This window comes from Triturus cristatus, chromosome 5_1 (assembly GCF_964204655.1).
Source record: "Triturus cristatus chromosome 5_1, aTriCri1.1, whole genome shotgun sequence".
NCBI classification, from domain to species: domain Eukaryota; kingdom Metazoa; phylum Chordata; class Amphibia; order Caudata; family Salamandridae; genus Triturus; species Triturus cristatus.
In genome coordinates, this window is record NC_140587.1 from 269,021,637 (window position 1) to 269,049,372 (window position 27,736).

Genomic DNA, 27,736 nt, shown 5'->3' on the forward strand with positions numbered 1-27,736 from the left:
GGTTAGTCCATAATGTCAAAAGGCCAATGGCCAGTCCATTTCATGAGTCCTCCCAGGGTGAGATGTGACAAGTTGTCACCCATTGCTTGCCTGCACTGCTACGGGCAGGGGACATCTCCCCTTGGAGGAGCAGGCCAGGCACCGCAGGAACAGGATCAGGGGACAGCAGAATGGGGTAGGGGAGGGCTGGTGGGTGCAGGAGTGTCATTGGCAACTGCAGTGGAGGTGTCTGACACATTGGGTACCGTCACCATGGCAGGGCCCAATTCCAATGGTGTGGGTGCTGTCACCACTGCAGGGCTCAAGTCAGACGGGCTTGTTACCGGCACCACTGCAGTGGGCAGGTCAGATGTTTGGGACGGGGTCTCCACTGCAGTGCCAAAGTCCAAAGGAGTGTCATGGGGCTGAGGTGAGGTGGGCAGGACAGAGGGGGGGCATGGACCCCACATCAGTGGCAGGAACAGGCTGAGCGTGTGAGGTGGGGGTGGAAGTGCATGTGGTGGGGGGCAGGGCCTAAGCATTTTTGCGATGCGGTATTGGTGTGTGGGGGAACCAGGGGCAGGGTGTGGTAGGGGACCTGTGGAGTGGTGGCCTTGGGGCTGCAGGGTGGAGATTGTGACTTTAAGCGGCAGGATGGGAGGGTCTTGCTCTTCCTCCTCCGGGGGGATTTGTGGATGGGGGCCCCAGTATCCGTGCACCTGGGGGAGGGTGTCTGTTTGGCAGTGGAACTCCCCCCTTTGTGTCGTGACTTCCTCTTCCCCTTGTGCATTGGAGCGGATGGATCAGTGGGGAAGAGGCCAAGGTCACAGAGGAAGAGCTGCTTGGAAGTGGGGGTTGCAGGTGAGGCATGGGAAGTGCTTTTGGAGGGAGAGGCATCTTAGGTCTGCAGAGTGCCTGTGGATGCCTGTTTGTGCATCTGTGACCTATCCCCTGTGTGTGTGCCATCAGTCCCCGGAGTGTGCGTGCCTGTGGCTTTTGATTTTGACTTGCGTGGCTGTGTGCTGCTTGGGTCTTTTGTGGTGTGTGCCGGTGCTGGTGTGTGTGTGTGCGTTGGACAGGTAGGGTAGTGGGAACTGTGGATGTGACAGAGGTAGGAGGGGTGAGGGACTGTTGAAGGAGGGACACTGCTGCCATCTGTGTGGAGGCCATGGACTGAATGGTCCGATGGAGGTCAGACATGTTGGATGAGATGCCCTCCATGAAGGACATCAGTTGAGAAAACAGAGTGGTGTGGGAATGGAGGACACTTAGCATCGCTGTCTGCCCTACATGGATCTGCTTCAGTAGGTCCCCAGACTCCACACCCAGGGCAGCAGGGGAGACAGGGGCAGGGGGTGCGGTGCCTGGACCAAAGGAGACATGTTCCCTCACACAGGGGCCTCCACGGACATCTGGGATAGGAGCAGATGGGAGGGTGGAGATGTTGGTGGTGGCAGGGACAGACTTGCTAGGTGTTGTCTGTGGTCTGCTGACACCTGCCTCCACAAGGGAGTCCTCACTGGAGATGCTGTGTTCCTCTGCCGAGGTGGTCATAGCTGAGGTATCCTCCGTGTGGCTCCCCTCACCCCTCACCCTCTGTGCCACTGGGTCCCTCCAACTCCTCTGAAGCGGACCCAGTCTGGCTCTGTGGCTCCTCTTGGTCCGTGGAGCTGTCTCCTCCGGTAGCCGTAGATGTATCTGCAATAAATTGGAATAAACAGATCCACATCAGTCACCTGTTACACCTGACACATCACAGTCAGTACAGCACATCACAGAGGATGCCTTTGCATCAAGTGGCAGATATTGCAAAAAAGGGCAGACATTTCTTGTAAATGACACCTGTCAGTCTGCCAGACAGCCATGCCCCTCATACCCTGCCCCTCCATGTTCCCATCTGTCAGGTGCATGTAGTATGCCACTTCTCATATGTGGGCACATGCACCACGTAGACATGTCTCAGAACTGCATAAATCATGATTGAAATCTGCCAGGACACACACATCCCATCTCCTGCCACTGACTCAGTACATGTGTCAGGATTAGGGATGGCCAAAATCATTGTCAGTGAAATGGATATTCTCCATTCACAAGACACCATGAGGTGCCCATGTCTTGATGGTCAATGCCAAAATAGGGTACATGCTGGACAACTGACATCACTGCGGGATACACATCAGCAAGTGGGATACCATGCCATGGCCCAGTATGGCTAAGCAGCCATCAGTGGCTTCAGTCTCAGGGGCAGTGCATCCAAAATTAAACAGTCTGCACTGTGTCACAATCATTAACATTTATGAAAATGTAAGCCCTGCAGCTGTCAAGTGTACAGGTACCCCCACTGCTACCCACATCTTCAGGCATCTGATGATCACACGTAATACAAATGCAACAGTTGAGCGACTGCAAGCACCAATATGTAAGCATGATGACAGCACAGCATGATGAGAATGAATTGAGGCTGCCTGCACTGTGATGTATAATCCAACATTATGCACCGTCAAGTGTTTAAACACCTATGCATTGACCCATTGTGATGATCCATTATCCACACCTCAGCTAGCTACACAGACCTAAATGACCAACACCACAGGAATCTAAGAGGGTAGGCCACTCCACAATGACACCAAGAAAGACACCATATTGCACATTTCACAATGCACAAAATGTAGGCTGACACACAGGAGTAGAAGAACAGAGTTTACTTCATGTCCGAAGTAGGCATACCTGACCAGAAACATGTGCAACATGGGATTACCCTGGACACCAGGCAAGTGTTCATGCATGTGTGAAACACATGATGTACATTCTTCTGATGCCCCTTAAATGTTGTACCTGCTGCATGGCTGTGTGGCAAATACCCCTGGCACAAATGGTGTGCCAAAACATCAATTGGAACACATATCAATTGCCCACACAGAGTACATGTCTGATTGCTGGCAATATGCAGCCACATGGGAATCATTGGCCTCACTCATGAGGACAAAACAATGCACCGGTAGCAGATGCTGTTCACAACCCAGAGTTTGGACAACAGCAGGGACACACAACCCAAGTTACACAAGTCATAGACTGAAAGGGGCACACCTGTGTATCAGATGAGGATGGGCCATGACCTAATTTGGGCACATGACTCCTGTACAAGAAGACAGGAGATCTGTGGAAGTGTAACCAGGATGAAGGAGTTCAAAGAGCATGTGAGACTTAGTACACAGAGAATGCATGCACTTACCCCCTCCTTGCTGCTGTCTGGCCTTTAACTGCCCATCCATGTCTGGGAACACCACCGCATTCTGCGAGGAGGCGACAGCTTCAGCTGGACTCTGGCAATCCTCCGGGTCCAGCCACGTAGGTCCTGCCACCTCTTCTGGCAGTTGCAGATGCGGCGTCTGCAGACCCCTACAGAACGAAAAGCCCGGGCAATGGTCAGCCAGATCTCCTGCTTCTGATGGGCATCAACCTGTGAGGAGGAAAAGGATAAAAAGTCCAATACCACACATTCCACATGTTTTTGCATCACACAGTTGGATATACATGTCTTTCTTGCAAGGGCATATAATGGACACAGGTAGCGCAAATATGGTGATTGCCAGTTGCCCTTCATTGCTCAAAATGGAAACATTGCCTGAGTATTACAACCGATTGAAAATGCTCTTCTCATGCACAGTACCTGTCCAGTACAGGCACCTACACATCTTGGGGGTAACAACTACTCAGTGAGCATGCTAGACACTGGTGAACACAATGTAATAGGTGCCAGTCAGACAACATACGCAATGAAAAAGGCATGTGGAGTGCACACTCACCTGTTCCCCTGGTTTCCCATACAGCTTGCTGTACTGTGGAAGGAGGCTGTCCAGCAGGGCCTTGTTCTCCTCTTCTGTGAAGGCTGGGGCTCTCTCCACAGTACATGCCATTCTTGGAGCCAGAGGATGCAGAGACAGCAGCAGTGGTAGCAGAGATTTATCACTCTGGAGCATGTAGTGCAGGCAAGTGAGCTCCCAGGGGAACAGACAGCCTTATACCTGTGCTGCAGAGGCAGATTCAGGCCCATGCGTCAAAAGCAATAGGTCAGACACGTTTGCATCTGGCCAATCCACCGCATTGCACGACTCGTACACACCTTCCGCATCGTTTGAAATATTATAAAGCATTGCACTGACGAGTCTGATACATTGTTGCAGCCAGCCACCGGATTTTCTAGTAACCGATTCGTACCAGGCTCGAATCCGCGCCAGTCCCCATAGAAGTCAATGTGCAAGGCGTGCATGCAAGGCGTGCGTGCGGCTCCTTCCCTAGGTGTCCGACGCATCTTTCAAATCAGTCACCCGCGTCAGTAACCATAGAAGTCCATGTGCAAGGCGTGTGTGCGGCTCCTTCCCTAGGTGTCCAACGCGTCTTTCTAATCGGTCACCCGCATCAGTCCCCATAGAAGTCCATGTGCAAGGCATGCGCGCAAGGCGTGCGTGTGGCTCCTTTCCTAGGTGTCTGATGCGTCTTTTGAATCGGTCACCCGCGTCAGTCCCCATAGAAGTCCATGTGCAAAGTTTGCGTGCAAGGCGTGCGTGCGGCTCCTTCCCTAGGTGTCCAACGTGTCTTTCGAATTAGTCACCCGTGTCAGTCCCCATAGAAGTCCATGTGCAAGGCCTGCATGCAAGGCATGCGTGCGGCTCCTTCCCTAGGTGTCCGACGCGTCTTACGAATTGGTCACCCGCGTCAGTCCCCATTGAAGTCCATGTGCAAGGCGTGCATGCGGCTCCTTCCCTAGGTGTCCGACGCGTCTTTCGAATCGGTCACCCGCATCATTTCCCATAGAAGTCCATGTGCAAGGCGTGCGTGCAGATTCTTCCCTAAGTGTCCGATCGGTCTTTCGAATCGGTCACCCGCGTCAGTCCCCATAGAAGTCTATGTGCAAGGCGTGCCACACACCATAGCTTGCCAATGACCCATGGGCACACCAACAACAATACAGTGTGTGACACAGTATCTCAAAGTGCATGTCAGGCTGCATTACCTGTGTGTGAACATGTGATTTTGGATGTTTCACTTTGTGGCACCCATTCCCAGGCAGGGCAAGGTGTCATGGGGACAGTTACAATTGTGGCTTCGACACATAACTACTGTGGTTGTCAAGAGTACATTTCAGTGCATGAGGCAAGGACACAGTTCCCGGTGTACATTGTGTATGTCATGTAACATACACCCTGACTCTTCAGTGGAAAGGTATGTGTCTCACAGGGTGTCAATGTGCCACATATGTGATGTTCATCCACAGTATGTGTGCATTTCCATGCAGAGATGAATCAGATTTAATGTGCTCAATGTCAAACAGTCACACCATCCATATATATTGTCAATACGAGTTGATGTTGCGTCTGTGTGTCACAGACATCCATGTGTGAGCTGGCAAGAAATCATGGGGCACTTCATGTGTGTGTCATGTGTGTGTTGTGTTGTGCATATGGGACGCTACATCAAGATGGTGTCCATGTTGCGACACAAGGTCCCTGTGTGTGTCTGTCAAAAACCTGTGATGTGGGGTAGACATCTGTCCTCACTAGTCACTGTGTTGTGTGTCTGGTATGTGACACTCGTACTGATGTACTGTGACAGAGCCCATTGATTGCTCACAGCACAACATAGACCTTGCTGTGTGGACCTGTAGAGCTGAGATGTCAGATGATGGGCATGTATCTGACATGTGTGCCCATACCCAACAGCACACACATCATGTGCTTGTGTCCTGTAATGTGGTTTCATGTTCTATTTGTCATATACACTGGCATATAGATAGGGGGAATGACAAACTGTCTTTGCTCATCTATGTACTGCAGGAGACCAGCTGTCCACAGACCGTTCCCGGACCTTGAAACCATGGTTGAACTTGACTGCATGCGATGGTACCGCTTCACCAGGCCACTGATCGAAGAATTGGTGGAGCAGTTGGCCCCACATCTGCAACCTGACCGGACATACCCCACAGCGCTGACCCCCAAGGTGAAGGTGATGGCAGCCCTACACCTTTTTGCCACCGGTACTTTCCAGCACACTGTTGCTACTGCTGGTGGGATGTCACAGACTATGTTCAGCCGTGTGCTTTAGGATGTGTTGGAGGCGATGTTGCATTTCCTCAACCAGTACATCCATTTTCCCAAAGCACAACTCGCTAACATCAAGGTGGACTTCTATGCCCTGGGCAGGATGTCACATGTCATTGGCTCCATTGATGGGACACGTGTGGCTTTGGTACCACCACAGGCACATGAGCAGACGTACCGGAACAGGAAGCATTTCCACTACATCAATGCTCTGGTGGTTTGTTTGGCGGACATGACCATTTCCCATGTGTGCACGGATCCCGGGCTCAGCACACGACACCTACATAATGAGGAGTAGTCGCATTACAACGATGATGGCACAGATGCAGTACCAGTGTTCCTGGCTTGTTGGTGTGTACTGACTGTTTCACATTGTGTCTGTTTGGCAAAGATGATTAGCACCCTATTTTCACACTCAACTAATGTGCAATTGTCTCTCGGTAGGTGACTCCGGATACCCCAACCTGCCGTGGTTGCTGACACCCCTCAGGAACCCTGTGACAGCGGCGGAGATGTGTTACAATGAGGCACATGGCCGGACCAGGAGGGTGATCGCCGGACATTTGGCCTCCTGAAAAGCAGATTCTGCTGCCTGGACAAGACAGGAGGGGCCCTCCCATATGCACCTGCGAAAGTGTGCAGGATCATCATACTGTGCTGCATGCTACACATCCTGGCAGTGCGGAAGCAGCTGCCTCTCATCCAGGATGACGATGACCAACCTCCACCAGCCGTGGAGTATCCTGGCTTGGGGCAGGATGCCAGTGATGATGGGGGTGATGGTGATGTTCGGAGCCAGCTAATCCAGACCGTCTTCACATGAATGTCAGTATACAGGTATGTGTTGTCAAAGTATTGTGTCAGCCTGACCTATGTTGGTGGTGCACTGGTGCTGATTGAGTGTGGCAGTATGCAACTTGTCAGGATGCTTGTTGTGATGTGTCCTTTCTGGTAGTCTGTACTCCCAAACAGTGTGTACCAGATTGTTAGTTTGTCTCTGGGGAGTTAGTGTATTGGGCATGTATATTGTTGGTGTCTGCTGTATATCTGTGTTTTTGATTGTGTCCTTCACAGGGTAGTTTGGATGCTGCATGGTTTGGTCTGAACCCCAAGACCCAGATCCTTGTTCCGGAGTGCAAGTACTCGTTGTCCCAAACAATGATGTGCCACACACCCCTGGACTTTTATCGTTCAACACATGTTTCATTGTTTGCTCACTCTCACGTGAGGTTAACGTGCATCACTAGTGGAATTCTCACATTGTGAATATTTAATAAACCTGCCCTTCACTTTGGGATGTGCCCCATATGTGTCCACACATCCAACAGTAATTTGCATCCTGTACCTGTGGGCTGCTTGCCACAGACCCAGGATGGGTGTTGTGTGTGTGCATTCCTCTGTATTTCCTGTTGACATCAGTGTTGACGATGAGTTAGAGGGCCCTGGTGAGTATGTGTTGTGTTGTCCTAGTGGTGTGTCTCCCTCATATGTGTCACATTGACATGATTCACATAACGGTGTGCGCATTGCTGTATAAGTTTGCATGCACAGTGTTCCTTAGCAGCTCATCATGGCCATGGCACAAACCAAGTAGGACTTACGACAGAGGCAAGTATTGTGTGATTGTGATTTTATTTCCAAACATGTGTAAGGATGGTGAACGGAATTTGAAGTGCTGTACAATGTGATGGTAATCCAAAGTTCACAGGTGAGTTGGTAGTCTTGGGAGTTGAAATATCCAGAGTAGAATTCACAGTCATTTGGTGCATTGTCACAACTTTGACCCTCCATGTCAAGTAGGTGATTTGAATGTAGGTTGACAAGGTTAACTGGTTTGCACACAAAGGACGATATCAAGACCAGGTGTTGGGTGCCTGGGGGATATGCATGGCCATCAGCGTCTCAATTGCCCTTCTTCGGATGACCCCTCTTCTTTATCAGGGGACCCTCATGTGCAGGCTGCTGCAGTGCCGAGGACTCCCCGCCAGAGTCCTCCTCCCTCCCTGTGGATGTTGCGGATGTTGTGGCAACAGATGTTGGGGTGCACAGGGAGGTGCTGATCTGGCGGAGGCATGTCAGTACGTCCCTATGCACCGCTGTTAGTTCATCCAATTTGGCCCACTTGGACTCCACCCGGGCCATGTGGGAGTCCAAGCGTTCATGATGGGCAGCCTGCTGTTCTTTGAGGATGCCCACAACCTGTCCAAACCCTCAAGTGCTTTCCGGGTACGCCTCTATGATGCGTTCCAGGTGTGGCTCATCATGTAGTCCAGCCCCCTCTGCAGGTCATGGTCTCTGCCTGCCCACCCTCCCACCACCCCGACCCACACGGGCAGGACCTGCCATGGCCAGCACAGGCGACACTGGTCCCCTTGAGTGTTTGCGCCGGTGGTGTTGTCCCTTGCTTCCGGGGGGCCCTGTGTACCTGTTCTGTTGTTGTTCTGTGGCCTGGGCCTGTCCGTGTCGGCATGGGTACTCTGTCTGGTGTCAGTTGCCGGGGGAGCTAATGTTACTGCTGCTGGGGCTGCACGATGACCCACCCCGGAGGTGCCAGGTCAGTCAAGGTCGTAGTCAGAAGAGGACAGAGAGTGATACACGCCGGGGAGCTCAGGGTCCGCCAGAGTCTGGGACTGGGACTCTTGTTCAGGTCCTGCTGTGTCCCCAGCATCCCCTGTGGTTGGAGAAGACACACAATGTATGTTATGTTTCTACCGACCTCAACGTTTCACACACATGACATTTGCCACTGAACATCATTATGAGAATCTGTACATTGCATTGTCCTAAGTTGTGACAGACAGGGGTTGATATTATTGAAGCACTTTGTAATGGCAACCTGGAGCATTGCGAGGGGCACGTCAAGCTGTGTGTATGACCAGCTCATATATTGAACAATTGTCTGTAGTTGGCCATTGCCACTCAGGTTCCATCACATGCCTGACACAGCTGTTTTATCCCTGTCCACATTTTTGCTTTCACAATGCCACACGATGTAGCAAGCTTGGGGCATGTGTCGTGTGATTCTTTTCTTTCCTCTGTGCGTCACATTGGTGTGTCTGTGCAACATGGTTGCAGTACGGTATGCCTGAGATCCAATGTGAGATACAATTTTGTTGTCTGTGTTACTAGTTCACATCTCTTTTCATACAAGTCATGGTGTTGGTTTAGCTAATAAAGTTGATGCTGAGTTTTGTAAGTGGCAACGCCTTCTATCTTGTCAAATTCCTCCATAGTGAGAGGGATTGGGCACAGTAGCACTCTTGCTTTTCCATGCTCATGAAAGTGATGGGCAGAGGTGTGTGTTACAGCTGCTGTGAGTTGCATGCCTCCTCAGGTGCAGTCCAGGTTAGTCATTGTGTTTGGGGTGTCCATGACAGTGGATGATGTGTTGTGGGAATGATGCGTACAACGCAGACCGATGTGGGATTGAAATGCAGCTCACAACTGCACATTTTGTGACTGACACCATGCTACAGTGTCAGCTATATGTGAGTGTCCATTCTACTCACTGTCAGGTGTCCACTGTCAATGATGTATAGTTGACATTGTGTGTGTTTGTTGCTATGTACTATGGCTGTGAGTGTAGATGTGTTTGCGTTGGCCAGTGCATGGGTGTGTCTTGCAGCCAATTCATACATCATGACCATGTGTCCGCCATCTTGCCAAGGCATTTAGTTTTGGAGTGATTGGTCCCAATCGTGCACTTTCTTGTGGCTGAGAAGGTGTGCTTTGAAGCTGCATTGATGGCAATTGGAGTCATTGCAGGACCTCCTTCACCCACAGAGGCCAGTTAATACCCCATGTGTCATGCTTCCATTGCAGGTAGTCACAATTAAGTTCAGGCTGCCAGGCATTGGTGTCCTGTTCTCAGTTGAAGCCCAAGTACCAGCTGGGCCTTGTGCTCCCCACAGCAGGGCCTAGTGTCAGCCATCTTGGCAGTACTTTTGCACTCCCTGTGAGGTGAGCATGGTTCAGTGTGAGCTTGCAGGGACATGTGGGTGAGGGACTGGAGGCTGTGACTGCAACTCCCATCATGCTTTTGGCTCCACCCACCTTCCCACAATGCCTGAGCTTCCTTCCTGTGACTCTGCTTCCATGTGAGTGATTGAGACAGCAATGGCAAGATGACTGACAGTGGTATCCAGTTGTTAGTTTGTGCATAATTTCACAGCAGGGCCTTGTGCTACCCATGGCGGAGCACATTGTCAGGGTTCTTGGTAGGGAGGTTTCACTGACTCTCTTGTGGAGCATGATCCCAGGTGTGTATTTTGGTGTAGGTGGAAGGTGTGTGTGTGTGACAGGGGCTGCTGGTAGATGGAGTCTGAGCTGGCAGTCTTCCTCCCCATTCCCGACATACCACCATGCAGCATGCTTCCATTGCAGGGAGCAGTAGTCACCTTTCAGGCTGTCTGGCATTGGTGTCTTGTTGTCAGTTGGAGCCCAAGACCCAGCTGGGCTTTGTGCTCCCCACAGCAGGGCCTAGTGTCAGCCATCTTGGCAGTACCTTTGTACTCCCTGTGAGGTGAGCATGGTTCAGTGTGAGCTTGCAGGGATATGTGGGTGGGGGACTGGTGGCTGCGACTGCAACTCCCATCATGCTTTTGGCTCCACCCACCTTCCCACAATACCTGAGCTTCCTTCCTGTGAATCTTTTTCCCTATGTGGCAGTGTGCCTGTGCTGACAGGTTGGCAGGCAGTGGTGTCCTGGTGTTTGTTTGCACTCAAGTCCCGACAAGCCCATGTACTTCACACGGCAGAACCCAGTGTGTTAAATCTTTGTGGGGTATTTATTTGTATTCAGAGGGGATACATTAGTCCCGGTGGGTTGGGTGTGGTTTGTGTTGAAGGGGGTGGGGGTGTGTGCAAGTGCCTTCTGGTAGTTGTAGTCAGTGCTGGCAGTCCTCCTCCCCCAGTCCCGACATCCCACCATGCAGCATGCTTCCATTGCAGGGAGTAGTAGTCACCTTTCAGGCTGTCTGGCATTGGTGTCCTGTTGTCAGTTGGAGCCCAAGGCCCAGCTGGGCCTTGTGCTCCCCACAGCAGGGCCTAGTGTCAGCCATCTTGGCAGTACTTTTGCACTCCCTGTGAGGTGAGCATGGTTCAGTGTGAGCTTGCAGGGACATGTGGGTGGAGGACTGGGGGCTGTGAATGCAACTCCCATCATGCTTTCTGCTACATGCACATTTCCAGCAGCCCAACCTTCCTTCATTTTGACTCAGCTTTCCTGTGAGGTGGTGTGACTGTGGAGGCAAAATAGATGACAGTGTTTGTTGGTTATTTATGCTCATGCCTTGCAGTATTAGTCTTTAGGTTTGTACATGTTATGATGTAGTTCCATATTATGTGGGATGGCAGGTATTGTGTTTGTGTAACTGATATACACATCACAATATACTTGCCTTTCCGTAGCTATGGCTTTGCTGGTGGTAATTTGTTTCACAGTGACCTTGCCAGTGCTATATGTGTTGCCAGACAATTTTGGTTAAATTAGTTGTGTACTCACCAGGCTCTGGCATTCCTGTTAATCCATGGTTGCTCTCCGGTGGTAGGATGGCCCGCACCTTCTCCTCCCAGGACCTGAAGTGGATTGGTTTTCCAGGAGGGCCACCGCCAGTCTGCCTGCTCAGGGTGGGTTCCTTGTTGATGAGCTTCTTGACCCTCCTGCGCACATCATAATACCTGTTCTGCATATCGTCCTTTGTGTGCAAACAAGGTGCTTGTGCATTGACCTTGTCGACAATCCTCTCCCACATCTTGGTTTTCTGCGACATGGGGTCTGTTGGACCAATGTGCCAAACAACTGTGGCTCTACCCTGAGTATTTCGTCAATCATGACTTCCAACTCACTATCTGTGAACTTTGGATTCTTCTTGGGGGGCATGGTGCTGGGTGGTTGTGGGGATTGATGTGTGGGGGTATATGTGAGTGTGGTCGGTGTGAGTTTGTCAGTGGATATGTGATTTAGTTTTTGAGTGGTGCAAACTGCAAACGGTGTAGCTGTTGTGTGTTGTGTGAGTTGTGCTGTGTCTCTGCAGTGTGGTAGTGGTGTCTGCTGTCCTATGCCTGTAATTTGCAAGGGATGATGGTAAGGATTTCTTGCCTTTATGTAGGTGGAGTTGTGGGTGTGTCTTTGTTACTTTTTTAATTTTTTTTATTTATTGACGTTGTAATTTGTTTTTTTGTGCTTTTTTGTGACATTTCGTTTGCTTTTGTTGTGCATGATGGAGACGTTCGTTTGACCGCGTCGGACGCTGCCATTGGCTCACGCGGGCTAACCCGAGTCTGTCACACTGACATTCTGCTGTTTTTCGACGTTGGCGTACGTGTCGGATGCAGAGGGGTCTGTTGTTTGCTAGTCACTATTTGCAGTGCGGCTCGGTTTTCCAGATCGTGCTCCTTGCGAGTCAGTCTCAATTCACACGCATTGCATCGTACTGTGCGGCTCGTGCATCGTGGGTACATTTCGGTCGCGTCAATTCCTGATGCGTGTCGGTCAGTATGATTCCCAGTCCTTTTACGGGCAACTCACTGATTTGCGTGCGGTTCGGTCGTGCGGCTCGTTTTCCGTGCGAGTGCGTTGTAATTCACACACGTTGCATCATACTGAGCGGGACGTGCAGCGCCGGTCCATGTCGGTCGGTCTCCGTTCCCGGTCCGTGTCGGTCGGTACGTTTTACGTCCAGAGTCGGAATTGACGCCTTATTTTTATACTAAGGTTTTCAAATGTTCGTAATTAACAGCAAATTAGACCAAAGCATTAATTAACACCTAACCAGCTGCACGAGGGAGAATGTTTCTCCAGATGTTCTTGCCCAACACTCCATTATTTTAAAATACAAATTCAGGGTCAGGACCAGTCAGTCTTATTTGATGTTAAGGTACAATACTCACAGTTCATCATTTCTTTTTTTTTAATATGTTCACGTGTGCAGAGAGGAACTTTATGAGTTGACAGTTCAGTGGGGTGTCTGTTGGATCCAAGCCTGGTATATTAGCAGATCTGCATGTCCTTATACCTCTGGTGTTGATAGCATGTTTTAAAAAGGTGGCTCGCGCTTGTGATTGTTTAGAACACATGCATACTAGGTGAACGAAGTCCTCTTTGCTACTCCCGCATAGTCTGCATTATTTCGGCCCTTTGTGGACCCATGTTGGCTGATCTGCGATGGACGGCAGTTTGCCTAGGTGCAGAGCCATTAGTTGTAACTTCCGATAGGCCAAAAATGTGATGTTTAAGTACGGCGCTGGGGTAAGTGCCTTATAATTGGTAATTACCATCCAGGCGTGTTTTCTCTTACTTAGGATGTTTTTGTCAACTAGCAAAGAGTGAAATTTTGCTGATTTATTTATAGCTTGTTTGGAGGATGAATAGGACAAATTGGTTTCCCAGAGTTCACATGTACCAGTTTCTGATAATGCTTTTTTTAGGTAACGTTTGTATGGGGACTTTTCATCTTTCTCTAATTCCTCCCACAACGCCTTGTTCAGTTCTGATTCTGCTACGTTTTGCTTCAGGCTATACCATTGTTTAATGGTTGCATACATTCTCCCCAGCGTTTCGTTAGTTACTCCAAATTCTAGCCATACTTGCGCTGGAGATGCGGTCTGGTGAATTTGAAAAACTCTTTTATAAATTGAAACTTGAGATTTGTTTAGCAGTTTGGCATATTTACCGTGTAGTGCCATATGATACTGTTGGTAGCATTTTGGCTTTTCTTACTGCTAATAGGGGTTTAAATTATGGCCCCTTCAGTTCTTTTGCTAGCGACCTGAAAGCGAACGATAAGGCGTTTGTCCTCTGGGTTATGTATGCTTTTTGATCACGGTGATTATTCCTGATGTCGATGTAGAAACCCAGGTACTTATAATTAGATACTGCTTCTAGTTTTTTGCCCTCTAGTTGGAATTGCTTATTGGCCGTCCGATGTCTACTGATCAGCAGTGTTTTGCTTTTTGCGTTGTATATCTCTAGCCTGTTGTCGGCTATATATTCCAGCATTCCTACAAGTGATCTTTGTAGGCCAATCTTAGTTAGGCTCATCAGAATGACGTCGTCCGCATATGATAAGTGTGATAATGATAAGGAACCCAATTTGGGTGGATGAGATATCATCATGTTAAGTTTTGGTGCCAGGTCTGCCATGAAGAGGTTCAAAAGTTGCGGGGCCAGAACACATCCGTGTTTCAGTCCGTTGGTGGTTATAACCTTTCTTGATAGCCTGGAGCCGTCTCCTAGCTTTACTCTCATCCATGTGTTAGAATATAGAAGCAGTATTCCTCTGAGTAGTTTTTCCAGGATGTTCCACTTACGCAGTTTTCCCCATAAGATGTGTTGGTCCACGCTGTCAAATGCTGCCTTTATATCGACAAAACAGAGGTGAAGCTGTTGTTTCTTCCGAATATATTTGTCGACGATCAACGAGAGCGACAGGATATTTGTGATTGTCCCACAAGCTTTTCTGAACCCTGTTTAATTGAGTGGTATCAGTTTTAAAGTGTCAGACCAGATCATCAGTTCTTCCAGTAGCAGTGAGTAATACTTTGCGTCCATTCCATTAACCTGTAGTTGCATGCGGACGTTCTATTGTCTCCTTTGAAAATTGGTGTAATTACTGCGCCTTGCCAGCTTAAAGGAATTTGTTTTTCTTTCTCCACCTCCTCAAATAGGTTTTTCAGTCTTTCGCTCCAGAAGTCGGGGGCTGATTTGAAGATTATTGGGGGGACACCATTCGGACCTGGGGCTCCATTTCCACGACCCTTCAAGATTTCTTTTTTAACGTCTTCAACGCTGAAGCCTTGGTTTCCAAGTGTGGACCATGAACCACAAGCTTCTTTCCATTGTGCGGCATCTCTGTTTTGGGATTCTGGTAGATGGCAAGTTGGTGTGGTATTTATGTTTCATGGGATAATCCTGACATAGTCCATTTCTTCCTATTGTTTCTTGGTAATTACTTGCTCTTTCTCTCTCCATAGTAGGCGATTCGACGGTTCAAAGTCTGTGAATCTCTTTACTAATAATGAGACCTAATCTTTTTCTTGTACACTTGAGACAGTTGGATTATCGGGCCGCCTTAGACCATCTACTATTCCCCAGATTGAGCTTGAGTTGATTTTCTTCGCGGTGTATAGTAATTTAGCTCAGAAGTTGTCCTCCTATCGTCTTTTATGTTCCCACATTTTCTTCTTATATTCTTTCTTCAGCTTCCGTATTAATTCCCAGTCCTGGCGGGACATCTCAGTTCTTTTTTGGCTCCTTACATTTTTCCTTATTTCTTGCTTAAGTTTAACAAGTTCAGTTAATGTTAAAATGGTATTTTTCGGCTCCGAGCCTTGTTCCGATTTAACAGCCATAATTGTTGCCAGTTTGTCAGTGAAACTTACCCACTCTTGTATTTTATTGCATTCACTAGTTTCACTTTCTATTTTAATTCTCTGGACTTTTACCTGTAGTTCATCTAAATTCTCTGTTGACCATTTCAGTCGTTTCAAGTCGGTTGTGAATGTGCTTTCTGCAATTCGCACTATTTTGATGCTTTGGGAGCTTTAAATTAAAGTGAATGTGTTGGTATGAATGGTCACTTTTAGTTGTGAATTCAATTGAAAACCGGGTGAGGCGGGGCAATAATGGTAGTGAAATTGCTGTGTAATCAAGCCTTGATTGCCGTACTCGGCCTTGCTGACAGTGTGGTAGCACATGGTGTAGAATGCCGTTGAGAGGTCAAGGGGGGTGGTCTCACCCTTGTTGAGCAGGGCAAAGTTGTCGTTGGTGGTGGCAATTATGACGGTTGCAGTGGTGTGATTACTGTGGAAGATGGTCTGGTGCCGGTTGCTGTTTGGGTGGAAGAAGTTTGTCAGTTGCTCGTTGAGTGTCTTCCTGATGACATTTGCTGGGTAGGGAAGCAGGGTGATGTTCCAGGAGTTCATGCGGTACTGCCGTCCGTTGTTTAAGAAAGGCCTGGGTCTCTGCATGCCTCCAGCTCCCATGAAATGTGGCAAACTCAAAGGAGACATTCATGACGTGCTGGACGTGGGCTTCAAGGATGGGGAATGATTTGGTTGAGATGTTGTGTGGGAAGGGGCCTGATGGAGAGCCGGAGTGGATGGTGCACATGAGCCAGGGGGTGTATTTGCTGCTGACGGGAGTCCAGAACCTGAGGGGGGTTTGTCCCGCGGATAATAGTGCTGTCTGCCTCTGTGTGCCAAGGCTGTTGTGTATGTCCATGAGCTTGCAGTGGTAGAAAGTTGCAGGGGATTTTATCTGCCTTGCAAGGGTGGGGTGTCTTTTGGATAGAGAGCTACTGTCAGTCCACTCACAATGCTGATGAGCTCCTTTATGTCGTGTGTTTTGGTGCCTCTGCCCAATCTGAAGGATCTCCACTTGTCCTTGCTGATGATATGGTGATGGCTGTGTGTGACGTTTTCCACGGCTGTAAGGTAACTGATAGTTCTTTGTGTTGCAAGGTTTGCACAAGAGTCCGGCTAGATCTGTATGAGTCCAGTAGGTCTGCATTGTCCCAGGTGGCTTAACTGTTGTTGTGCTTCACAGGAAAGTCCGACAATGTGGCAAGATTGCTGATCCAGTGTGTGAGGTTGCAGGGTGTGGCGGGGGTGTTGCTTCGAGTGTCCCACACAGCTTGTCTGTGGTGACTTACATCAGGCATCTTTGGGGGATTGGTAGCGGGGTGTGGGGCAGTGTGTTGCTTGTCGGAGATGTGGATGCAAATGTGTTGATGGACCAATGATGGATGGTGGTATGGTTCTCCTCCAGCAAGAAGTTACTGGCCCCCAGCCACATGTAGCCTGTGGAGGTGAGGGCGTGCTTGCAGATGTACGTGTTGATGGCTTTGCGGATTTGTGGATGTAGGCCTGGAGATCTGGAGATGAGAGTTATTCTGAGGGTTGCCAGGGGGTTGGTGCGAAACCGGATTTGTGACTCTGAGGGTGTACTTGTGAATAAATTGCAAGTCATCAACCGGGATTGTTGGTGCCGTCCCTGCGGGTGATCTTGTATCCGTCAGAGATGGCAATGAAGAAGTTGTGTGCTGAGGATGCTTTTATCCAGGTTACTGTCATGAAGGTGATGTGTGGGGCTGTTGTGTTGAGGAGGTAACAGAGTCCAATGGCGTGCTGGTGGACGGATGGAACGGGTGTGGAGTAGGAGGCACATGACCTGGTTGTTCTGACAGGGTCTGGTAGGCGGGGCAGCGCTGTGTAGGCAGTTGGAGTTGCACACTCAGCATGCAAAGGTGTCATGTGTGCGCTTAGGGGTTGCCTGATATCAGGCGGTTGCTTGTCTGGTGGACATTGCTTGGAGGGTGGATGCAGCATGAGCCTGTTGTGTGACGTGGGTCATGCAAGGACCAGAGGGCCGTGCACTGTGCACATTGCAGGCGCAGACGGTCCTGCCTTTGGCACGGCGTTGGCGCAACAGTGGCACAGGCAAGCTGCTGGCTGCATTAAGAATGGGTGGAGGGGGGAAGGGAGGAGCATTTTGTAGGCGTGTGGGTTGCAGAATCAGGGCACTCGGTGGGGTGGTGCCGCAGGTGAGGCTGCAGCAGGTGGAAGGGGTGAGAAACTAGGCAAAAAATAGCACACAAAGACAAGGAGGTCAGAAAGGCACAGTGCAAGAGGTGTATGTAAAGGAAGGAGTGTCAGGTTACTCATGGGTCACTCCGAGAAAATGTATGAAGAATCAACAAAAATGACGGCCACAGGATCAGGCAACAAAATGCGGAGCTGCGCACAGGAGACACACCGTCAGTAGGCGTTGACATCCCGTTGTGGGGAGCAACCTGCACAAATACATACACAACAAGGTACTTCATGCACAATAGAGATTATTAGCCATGAATAACTGCATGCATGTTGCCGAAGTACACATACACTCATATGCTCAATCTTTGACAATTATGCCATAGATGACGCATGCAAACTGGCAAGAGATATGCAGTGACAGAGATGAGGCACTTTGGATTGTGCTGAACACCTTTATTGCACAAAATCACACAAAGGGAAATGCATCCATACGAACAGACTCACAGGTCAGTTGACAGAACATGTGGGACATACGCTGGACTCCCCTTCACAACACGGATGTTGTAAATCCCAATGAACTGGCACACAAGTTAAGGGGATGAGCCAAACACATCCTGCTGCACACGGAGAGGCTGCAATTCACCATAGAGCCTGTTGTTGTGATGTCCCACACTATGTCCACCCGTAGCATCCGCAATGTTTCAGAGGCAAGGTTTACGCACATTGATGCCTTCATCAGATTCCACACACCACTACAGATGACTGTCAAGAAGGGTGACTATCATGTCATGGGAGTGATGCTACATGTTATATACTCCATGGTGAGAAGACATGTAGCATGGTACCACAACATGCACAGAAGCAGTCCCCACACATTCCCAACCTGTACCACCACCAAAAAGCCTTGCTGCAATCTGACATTTCCACATGTCCGTGCATGGAACGCTGATTCAGCACACATTGCAATCCTCATGAGGAATAGCAGGAGGACAAAGATGACACGAGCAGACAACAGGCGCAAAAACCTGGGAATGACAGACACACAAGAAGTCACCTAAAACAAATCTCGCCCAACACACATGGTCAGTTACGAAACATGAACAATGTTGGACACATGCAAATTTCAAAGAAAGTCTCTCCGCAAAACTGTGTGGCATGACATCATCACTCGAGTGACACATCAGTACACACATCAAAGTCACTTTGCATTCAGTCAGCTGGACACACACATTGCAACACATGCCACTCAATGCTACAAGCTTGCACACTCATACCCAGTGACTCACCATTATGAGAAGAAGTTGCGTATGAGCTGACTCCGGATATCATCCTCCTCCTCCTCATCACTTGCCTCGTGACCAAGCCCTGGATCCTCCATGGGTGGATGTTGCTGCTCATCAGGATCAAGGAGTTGTGCAGCATGCAGCACACAATGAAGATTTTGCAGACCTTCACCGGTGCATATGGGAGGGACCGACCTGTCTTGTAAAGGCACCGGAATCGGTTCTTCAGGAGGCCAAACGTCCTCTCAATCACTCACCTGGTCTGCCCGTGTGCATTGTTGTACCGGTGATATGCAGCTGTTCTTGGGTTGCGGAGAGGTGTCATTAGCCATGGCATGTTGGAATATCCAGAGTCCCCTACATGGAAACATCATGTAAATAAGTGGGTCAGGAGATGCCGTAAGAGCCAAAGATACCGCAACACACAGGACAAACAGAGTATACCCACCAACAAGACATGCTCGTTCGTTGTGCAGCCGCAGCATCATTTGTGGCACCCTGCTACGCCTCATGATGTAGGCATTGTGTGCTGATCCTGGAAAACGTGCACAGACATGGGAAATCAGCATGTTAGCAAGACACACCACAAGGGCATTTATTGAGTGGTAATGTTTACGGTTGCGATAGGCTTGCTCCTGTGCCTGTGGTGGTACCAAAGCCACATGTGTCCCATCAATGGACCCAATGACATGGGGCGTCCCTCCCAGGGCATAGAAATCACCCTTGACATCTGTCAACTCCTCAGGAGTAGGAAATTTGATGAATTCATCAAGGTGCTCCAACATGGCTGCCAAAACATCAGCTATGATCAATTGAAATGTACCTGTGGCAAACAAATGTAGGGCTGCCATCACCTTCATCTTGGGGGTCAGCGCAGTAGGATACCTGTGTCGCGGTTGGAGGTGTTGGGCCAGATTGTCGGTCAAGTCCTCAATCAACTGTCGAGTGAATCTGTAACGTCGGATGCAGGCACGTTCCCTCATGGCAGCCAAGTCTGGCATTGGTCTTGGGACAGGCGGTGCCCTGCAAGACATTGTTAGGAATAACCCTTGGCGTAGTTCGCGAAGTAGCACTTCGCGAAGCTACGCAAAGTGCAGTTCGCACTACACGAGCTACGCGTGGCACTTCGCGAACTGCGTAGTACCTTGTTCGCACTGTGCCAGATGTCGTTTTCAATTATTGCACAGTGCGGACAAGCAACCGGCACTGTGCAATCATTGAAAATGGCATCTTGCACAGTGCGAGCTGTAGTTTTCTGCTGCTCGAGTAGATTTTTACTCGAGCTGCAGCTTTCTCAACGCGAACTGGTAGTTTCTCATCGCGAGCAGTCGCGAGCATACGCGACCACTCGCAATGAGAAACCTGACCTCCTCGCGTTGGGAATCTCGCCGGGAGGTTTATTTTCCATGCTCACGATCGCCAACTTGATGTTGCTGATCGCGAACAAGGAAAAAGTCTCGCCAGGATGTCATTTTGCTTGCTCGCGGTCGCCAACTTGACGTTGAGGACCGCGAGCAAGCAAAAAATGACCGTAGCACTACGCAACACTACGCAAACTACGCCAGCGTAGCGTAGTGCTTTGCCCAGGCTTAGTTAGGAATAATGAAGATTGAGAGTCTGCCAACATCAATGTCAGTGAACATAGCACATGCTAAACTGCTACTAAACATCAGGTAACTATGGAGTCTGGTGTGTGCAATACATCCAGGACACATATGCCAGCTTGCTGGCACTCCTACGAAAATCCAGATACACCTGTTGATTGTCAAGTCTACATGACATGCCCTGAAATGAGCTGGGGGCAAGTCTGAGTGAACAGCCAGAGATATCACCGGAGTGACACACATCCTCATAGCTGCATTGGAAGGATGTCATCTCATCCAGACAGTTGACAGCAAGGCACACGCACAGGTCACATGGAATGTCAAATATACATATGAAACACATTGCGATGAAGGGGTACACGTGACAACAAATAAACACAGCCATTCAGACGACGCAGACATGTATGCCTGGGAAAATATGATGTCCAATGCACACAGACCCTACATCCGTGGGAATCCACATGTGGCATGGTGTGCCTAGTTGTGTGCCATGCCCATCTCCACACAGACCCATGTTGGATGCACCAACAGCAGATGCAGTTGACGGAAACTAACAGCAAGCTCATGGGAACACATGACACCCACCTGACATAGTCACATAGGGGCACGCTGATCGTGACATGTCAGTTGATAGAGGGTCCCTATCCCTGGCATCAGGAGACAGGTGCGGGTGGTGATGACTGTGCCATCCCACTGCTGCTGTGCATGACCCAGTTGGACTACAGACACACATGTGGCAAGTGTCAAGGTGATGTGTGCCACATAGTGCCCCATCACACATGACATATGTACACAGGTCATCACACATCAATTGTGCAACTAGATGAGATGACCTGTGCAATATCACTGGCTGACACACCTAGGGCCTGCACATGAAAGTATGCAATGACAAGTACTTGATGGACATCCATGTGCAACTCGTAGCCCTCCATTTATTTCGTTTGTATGCATCGTATCACTATTCTACTGGTGTCTGTAGGGGTACGTGTGAAACGCAGCATACACCTGCATTCATTGCGTGTGTACAGTCCGTATCACTGTTCTACTGGTGCCGTAGGGGTACGTGTGAAACACACCGTACACACGCATTCATTGCGTGTGTACGGTCCGTATCACTGTTCTACTGGTGCCGTACGGGTACGTGTGAAACGCACCGTACACCCGCATTCATTGCGTGTGTACGGTCCGTATCACTGTTCTTCTGGTGCCGTACGGGTACGTGTGAAACGCACCGTACACCCGCATTCATTGCGTGTGTACGGTCCGTATCACTGTTCTACTGGTGCTTACGGGTACGTGTGAAATGCACCGTACACCCGCATTCATTGCGTGTGTACGGTCCGTATCACTGTTCTACTGATGCCGTACGGGTACGTGTGTGGATTTCAAATTTACATAGGGGACACATAGGGGACAAGTATTAGGCCCAAAATGCATGCTGGTTGTCATGGATACAGAGTTTTCATTTGAAATGTGCCCATCAGGTGTCCTGGAACAGTCAGTTGGCCAAATAATACAATGTTGCAAAGTGGTTGTTGACTTGACATGATGCTCAAAATTTGAACGATGCGAATGCGTGTCATTGGTGTATGTTTAAAGGGATTGGAGTAAACGTATGATGCGAATGAGTCTGACCAATCACTATGTACTCCTCTAAATGAATGCCCCTCAGCAAGACAGATATAAGGCAGCCAGAACCCATGAGAGGGCACTTGGCTGCACAACTTTCCAGTCGACCACACTGCTGCTGTCTCTGCTTCCTCTGGACCATGTCACGTACTGTGGAGAGGGCCCAGCCATTCACCCTAGAGGAGAATGAGGCGTTGCTGGACGTCCTCCTCCCACAGTACCCCAAGCTGTATGGGAGACCAGGGGAGCAGGTGAGTGCTGACTCCACTACCTTTCCCTAAGCACCTGTTGTGTGACTGTCACTTCTGGCATTGTGTCCAGGTGTGACAGACATGCACAGTTGTTTAGAGTGGGTCCCAGGGGGGGACATGCTTATGTCTCTCATGCAGAGCATGAGGTAGTTCCTGTGTGCACTCCTCACTTGCATTGTGCTTACTGTGACATTCTCTGCATAGTGCATGACACATTCAGCCTGGCAAATCCTTGGTGGCTTTTTTTCCTATTGTCCTGAGGTGATTCAGTGGTCCCCCCGGTGTGACAGGTGACTGTACCCACAGATGTGTATGAGTTGAGTGGACCTGTGGTGAGAGTGTCCAAATGATGTGTACGACCTCATGGACATTGATGTGTGTGAATGTTCCTTGTCATGTGGGTGAGTGTCTATGTGAAGTGTTGCACCACAGCTGCATGGAGGAGGCAACAGCTCTACCCCTCAAGATGTGACAAGTAAGCCTGACTTGCAGAGCTAGCACGACACCTGTGACACCCCACAGGCAAGTGGCACATGTGCAAAGTGAGGGTTGTATCCGCTGTTGTCACTGACAGGCGAGTGATCTGTGCCTGGGTGTGTCTGTCTAGTCTGCTGAGGGTGCGTCAGTGGAGTGGGACATGTGACTGCTTGGCACGTGCTGTCCATCAGCCTGCTGTTGCATGTGCTGCACAGTGTGTGCCATGATCAGTGAGTGTGTCACACCCCTTATGCCACCTGTTGACTTTCAATGTCATGTAGCGCATTGGGGCTTGCACACAGGCCAATTTCTCAGTGAGAATGATGCAATTCCTGTCAGCATCCCATGCCCTGTTCAACATATCAAAGATGTTCAAATGTTTGTCTCTGGGACATGGAGCAGGTGTAGTGATGTTGTCTCACTTTGTCATCCTGACAGGTAACTGCCTACAAGAAGATGGTGATCTGGCAGGACATCGTCAGGGCCGTGAGATCAGCGGGGGATCACAGTCGGCGCCTACCACAGGTTCGAAAATGGTGGCAGGACATCCGGTGCTGGACCCGGCGGATCGCCCAGGTCCAGCTGGGGCTCGACACTCCTCGCCCCCACGGCGGGCTCCGACGCCTGACCTCTCACATGACCCATGTCCTGGCGGCGGTCTTCCCTGACCTCGATAGGCAGCTACAGGAGAGACTGCAGCAAGGAGGGGGTAGGTCCATGGCTGTTTGTTGTGTTATGTGTCACCAGCTTTTGGAAGTGCTCTGTAGCCTGGATACACTCCCAGAGTTTATATGTGCAGTGCATTTTCTGTTCCCCAATGTCACCTGGTGCTCTTTTTCATCGCTTCCCCTCCTTGACATGTGTCCCCTGGTCTGTGTGTAATCACATTTGCACATGGTCATCTAGGGTGCCAGAAAATCAAAGTGCACATTGCTTTCCGCATCATGTTGGAGGGTGGTCTATGACATGTGTTGGTACCTTGCCTGTGCCCTGTCCTGTTCACTATGTTGGGGGTCCATATTTGTTGGCACTGATCATGAGTCTCAACATAGGAGTGTGAGGTTTCAGCTGAACACCCTTGCACCATGCAGGACCAATGTTGTGGCCTCAGACATGATGTGCATGAGTGGGAGATATGCATAGTGTCATGACGGTTGCTCATGGTACAGTCAGCTCATTCCAGGAACATGGAGCAGTGTGCCCACTACAATCCCCTGAGACACCCTGGCCTCCTAATCATGTGTGTCATCCAAAACTGTGCACATTCTCTGTGGGTTCAGCATAGGTCTGCCTCTGTGGCATTGTTCCCTGGCCTAGTTTGTATTTTTCCAATGTGTGCTACATGTGTCCACTGGACAGGGATACACCATTTGGCTTGTGCACACTCACACTGGGCAGTGCCTGTGTGGCTATTCACAACAATCTGTTGATGGTTGTTTGTCACAAATATGTGTTGCCAGCCCCACGAGGTGATGTTGTGTCAATTTGGCAATTGTTGCTGCACAGTTTTTGAAACCCTGATTAAGAGGTGTCACTTCTTGATCTGTATCGATCACATTGACTCAGGTAAATGGGGGGTTATGCGGAAGAGGCCTACATGGGCACCCCTGATTTCTCCTTGCCAGGTCTGACCTGTGTATGAGAATTGGCTGTACAAAGAATCACCGTGCAGTGCCCCAGTGATGGTGGCCAGTGCTTAATGTTCGTGCTTTGCAGCCTGTGTCATTTTAAAAAAAACATGATTACTGCTCATACATTTTTGGCACATGAGTGTGGTTCAGATGCAACGCAGTTTGGTCTTTGTGTGCTGACATCTGTGTGGACATTCTGGCTTGCCATGAGGGTGTCTCCACAGTACAGCTATGTTTTTTTACAACACAATTGCAGGCCCATTAGCTTATGCATTGTACTGGGTTTGGACATGTGTGCCACGCTACATGACAGGCAGTGGGTCATATGTGTAGCTAAGAGTGTCACCAGGTAACGGATGGCCATGTGACAACTGACATAATTCAAGTTGTTAGTCAAAAATGTTTGTACCTTGGCACTCACAGCACTTGTCGACAGTTCTTCATGTTTTAAATGTGGTAATTTGATGATTTGCGTTAAGAACACTAATGTGCCTGCATGAAAGATGTCTCCCAAGGAAGTGCACACCAAACGCCATTTCCACTTTCATGGAACACGCTGGCACCTTTTCAAAGAAGCCAGTGTTAGAATTAAATGGTGTTGCAGATTCTCCGTATACATGTTCCCACAGTGGTCTTGAGCTTGTGAAACTCCTTTGTTGTTGGTGATACAAACTAACGTGCGTCAAGACATCAAGACCTCCGTGGGCCCATGTATATGTACTTTCTGCAACACCATTTATTTCTAACAATGCCTTCTTTGAAAAAGGTGCCAGCTTCTTCAATGACAGTGTAAATGTAGTTTTGTGTGCACTTTCTTTCATGCAGGCACATGAGTGTTCGTTTCACGAAATGGTAAATTGCCACATTCAATACATGTCGAGTACCCACGCATTCATTGCGTGTGTACGGTCCGTATCACTATTGTACTGGTGCCGTAGGGGTACGTGTGAAATGCACCGTACCCACGCATTCATTGCGGGTGTACGGTCCGTATCACTATTGTACTGGTGCCGTAGGGGTACGTGTGCAATGCACCATACACGTCCGCTTTCATTGTTGCGGTACACAGAGGTTGCTGGCCATGCCCCCCCAAGTGACCAGACCCTGGTGGTAATTTATGGGCTCCATATTATAAGTTTGGATTTGGGTATGGGGTATGTTTCCTGCCCCTCACCCCCGCCCTGGCCCCTGTGTGTTGTTCTCACCTTTTGCGGCATGTGCGTCGGGTCTGGTGCACCCTGTCGTAGGCTAGGAGGACCGGGATGACACGTGGGGTTCATGGCGTGTACGTCGCGTACAGGGGCTCCGTTGCGTAGCGGTTCGCGTAGGACTCTGCTTTTCCGGCTGTGTTTGGCTCCCGTAAAAAAAGAGCCGTACGGAGTGACGTAGGTACGAATCGTACTTGCTGGGCTGGAAACCGCTGCTTGAATACATCCGGACGTCGCGTACAAGCTGTTCCGGATCAGCATCGTTGTTTAATTTTGACCCGTACGGTCTTTTGTACGAAACGTACGGAAATAGGCTTTCAGTACGAATTGTACTTCCTAGGTTGTACGGAAAGTTTACGCTCCGTACAACGATTCGTACATCCTTTTTCCAGGATTGGAATCGGCCCCAGTACATGCAAGGTACTACTGCGGTGCAGTGTAAACTGGTTAGATAAATATATCGAAAATCGTGCAAAAATTTCCATACCTATTTCCACTTTAAGAAAACGGTAATAGGTTGGGATCAACAATAAAACCTACTACTTACCTGTGTTAAAGACCCTAAGCCACAGCAATCCAAAAGTCAACTAAAAGGATTATGGGTGCCTTTTAAATTTGTAAAGGCAAACATTAGTCAATTATACATTTGTTTGATATCGCTAAGTACCACGGTATACCACTAACTTAACGTGGCACAATATATCGCTAGTAGACACATTTGAGATTTTATTCCATTACCCTTGAGTTATGTATAGTGTTGCAAGGGCAGTGCAATACTATGCATTTACAAAACTACGCAAACCCACCAAACATCACCCTGCTTTGTTTGGTACATGTGCAGAAATGCAATGCAGCACAACCTTGCTGCATGGTGTTACTCTGCACCATCATAATCTACAGTCCATCAAAATTTCACCTACATCCATACCACACCACAATGTACTGCACTACATTAAACACCACACAACTTTATGCTATTCCACTGTATGCCACTGCACTATACACCTCTCCACTGTGTGCATCTCCACTGTGCATGACTCCACTTTACACCACCTCCTGTATGCTATTCCACTATATGCCACTCCACTCTATGACACTCCAGTCCACGCTATTTAACTGGATAGCACTCCGATGCATGCTACTCAACTGTAAATGACACTCCACTGTACGCCATTCCATTTTTCACCATTCCATTCTACACTATTTCCTTAGATGACACTCCACCTTGTGACACTTCATTATATGCTATTCCACTCTACTCCACACCACTGTACACCACTGCAGTATTTGCAACTCCACTTTATGCAACTCCACTGTATGCACTACACTGGATGCAATCCAGTCTACTCCACTCCACTGTGCCCGACTCCAAAGTACTCTACTTGAATATAAGCTAATCCACTGTATGCCACTCCACTGAATGCCACAGCACTTTACGCTATTCCACTCTATGTAGAGTATTCAAAACCACTCTACGACACTCCATTCCATGCTATTCCATTGGACACCACTCCTTTGTGCGCCACTTCACTATATTTTGAATTGCAGTTTACCACACTGCACTGTATTTCAGTCCTCTCTATCCTACTCCACTGTATGCCACTCCACTATACAATGCTCCACTGTTCGCTAATCCACTTCAGTACCCTATATGCTATTCCAGTGTATGGCACTCCACTTTACGGCACTCCAGTATATGCTATTCAACTTGCTGCCAATCCACTCCTCTACACTTCACTGAATACACTATTAGACTGTACGGTATCCGACTGTATGCTATTCTATTATACGGTACTCCAGCGTACGGTACTCTACTTTTCACCACTACAGTGTATGCCACTGCACTCTACGCAGCTCCACTATACGCCACTCTGGTCCCTTCTCTAGAACTGCACTATATAAAACTATAGTGCAATTCATGGCATGGTTTTTGCAATTGTCACCCCAAGTGGGATGGGTATGCCCAGGCGTGGGTCCCGTGCTCTCCATACCACTGGAATCAAGCTATCCAGGCTGAAGAAGGGTGATACCCCGAAACCGG